This window comes from Sinocyclocheilus rhinocerous, unplaced genomic scaffold (genome assembly GCF_001515625.1).
Source record: "Sinocyclocheilus rhinocerous isolate Xijiao unplaced genomic scaffold, SAMN03320098_v1.1 scaffold16090, whole genome shotgun sequence".
Classification (NCBI taxonomy): Eukaryota; Metazoa; Chordata; class Actinopteri; order Cypriniformes; family Cyprinidae; genus Sinocyclocheilus; species Sinocyclocheilus rhinocerous.
In genome coordinates, this window is record NW_015625756.1 from 1 (window position 1) to 2,673 (window position 2,673).

Below are 2,673 nucleotides of genomic sequence, written 5' to 3' on the forward strand. Positions count from 1 at the left end.
TTGTGATATCACAAATCCCGGAAAATATGCTTTGTAGTCCAAACGTTGCTCCATTAGAACATAAAAAAACACACGCATCATAACTTATTCAGAGAAATAACACTGACTACATACTGTACAGTCTTAAAGACATGAGCTTTATTTCCAAGATGATGCATGGTAAGCTTTGAATTTCAATACAACATACAGCAATATTAACAGAGGCTTGTATTGTAATATTAATTGTATATCCGAATCAATTTCTGATAGTAATACCAGCTATATGTCCATGTTTAATATTTCCTGCATAATTATTTTGTTGGCTGTTACCTGTGTCGGCAAGTGTGCAGCAGACACACCCACACCCATTTCAAAATCGCTTATCCTGTCCAAAAGACCATGGTATATCTGTGAGAATTATCTAAAAGAAGAAAAAAAATTCTACAAAACTGTGATTTGACTGTGAAGACATTTACACAAATTTCTATAAAACCAACAAACCTTTCTGTCTGCTATATGAAACACGAAGAAAGTGAATGTGAAGCACTCTGACCAAAAAACAAAACCTCTAAGTAGAGGAAAATGATGGATTAAATGTTTAAATCACCAAAACAGGCAATAGTGATATCGTAAGTTCAAATACATCTTTGTTCTTTCTATTTCTTTCTTTTACTCTGTTGCCCCATCTCAAAATAAATATGCATGTTATACATGTACAGACTCACATGCACACCCTCTTCACTCCTGGAGGTGATCAGGTTGTCTCTAATCAAGGTTGAGGGCTCCTGAGCCTGTTTCAAGTGTGTTGAGGGCTGAAGACCACATGTATATTTAATGGGGCGACGTCTGCTGCTTATCAAAATCATCAGAGTGTTTGAGAGGTGTAAGAATTACAGAACCTCAGACACTTTGATCTTCTGAGACAGACAATACACACACAGTGCATTAACATACAGACATCTGTCTTTATTAATAAAACGTGGTCATCTAATGCTCTTCTACCTGTATGTCTATCGTATATGTAATGATGTAGGCCATTAAGTGGAGAGCAGTATTGGTGAAGGCGATGCACCTGTGCTGTGTAAAAAGTCACTCCAGCTGAAATGTGATGCCACTCTGGTCTCAATCCCTGGAAACATATGTAGACGTTTCAATAATTACATAACATATTATATTTCAAAAATATTCAAGGAGCTTTCAAAAATGCAGTTGGCCCACAACTTGCAGTATTAATAAACTCTACCTTGAGGCTGTACATAGATCTTCTTGCTCTCACATACCTGGAAAAAATGGTCAAGAAATAAATGTTAGATCCCTACTGGACATTTGTAGTAGTGTAAGATGTGCGTTCCCAACCTACTGACTAATTAATTTCAATGACTTCTCCACTAGTTCATGTTCACTAGGAAAAAAAACTGTTAATAATAATAATTCGTATTATTATTTTACTAATTTTAGATATTAATATTACTTTATGAATGACCCTGAAAGCCCTGCAGATGAAAATAAACCTAAATGTCAATCGTTAGAATTTCTCTTTTTATGATAATAGAGTTATCCATGTTCAAAATTCACGCCCAAAACATGTCCTTGGCTAATGTAATAACAGAAAAAAATCTGCTGAAAAAATCTCTGTGCAGCACAGCGAATCCATGATTTGCCTAAATCAATACCAGCTGAGGGAAAAAAACTAACAAAAACAATAGAGCAGCTGGAAGGTAATAAAAGAATAAAATGTAAATGGCTGGTTGAGATAAAGTGGATCATTTCACACAGATAGAGGGGAAATTGGCTGGATGTTATCAGTCCTGGGAGAGGGAGACCCCTGGTGTGTGTGTGTGACAAAAACAGAGACATCCTGTTTGCCTTGACTTGTGTATCTGGGGTTTCATTTGAGGATAAAACATGGAAATAGTGATTTTAATGCTGTGCTATTACAGGATTTAAGGCAGAATATTGCATCTGTAGCTGTTAAATCCTTTTGTATTATTTATAGCATCAGCTAGCGCAGTAGTTGTCTGTTTCTCTCCTTTTTTCCTCTTCTCTGACCCATTAGGAATAAACACTGCCATTTTTATTACCTCATTTACTCAATATCCTTTCAATGTGCCTATACTTTAAGTGTAATTAGGACATTTTCTACTACATACACTACAGTTCAAAGTTTAGAGTTGGTAAATATATATATATATATTTTTTTGGACTTCTCTTACGCTCACCAAAGCTGCATTTGGTCAAAAATACAGTAAAAACAGTAATATTGTACAATTTTATTACAATTTGAAATGACTAATTTCTGTTTGAATATATTTACACAGCATTCTATCTTGTGCAACAAAAAGTCAATACTGATTTCACAAACTTTTTAAACCTCTTTACTGCACTCTGAACAGCAGTTCATATATAGTACATGTATGAAAAGGGCTCTTGACATCTGCTGAAAGTTTGCTCTGGCAACAACAGAAGTTGTAAGAACCCAGAGCTGTAAACCCTAACGTTTCTTACAAAGAGCACTTTGGCGCGTTCTTTCAATTTATCAGTGAACGCCACAGCAAACCTGTGTGTGAGAGCGAGAGAGAGAGAGAGAGAGAGAGAAAGATGAAGAAAGTGAGTTGACATGTTTAACATGTAAAGAAACATGAAAAGTCAGATTTCTGCACTGGTTTGTGATAGTGAGGTTCACCCCAGTGACTG

At 35.7% G+C, this 2,673-nt stretch overlaps 1 long non-coding RNA gene across 1 annotated transcript; it reads right to left on the reverse strand.

Moving 5' to 3' along the window:
• Window positions 1-359: 359 nt before the first annotated feature.
• Window positions 360-2,543, reverse strand: LOC107705986 (uncharacterized). Its single transcript, XR_001636118.1, has 4 exons — window positions 2,485-2,543; window positions 1,223-1,259; window positions 1,052-1,108; window positions 360-400 (listed from the first exon to the last, which is right to left on the reverse strand). It is a non-coding gene; the product is annotated as an uncharacterized LOC107705986 (long non-coding RNA).
• Window positions 2,544-2,673: the final 130 nt, after the last annotated feature.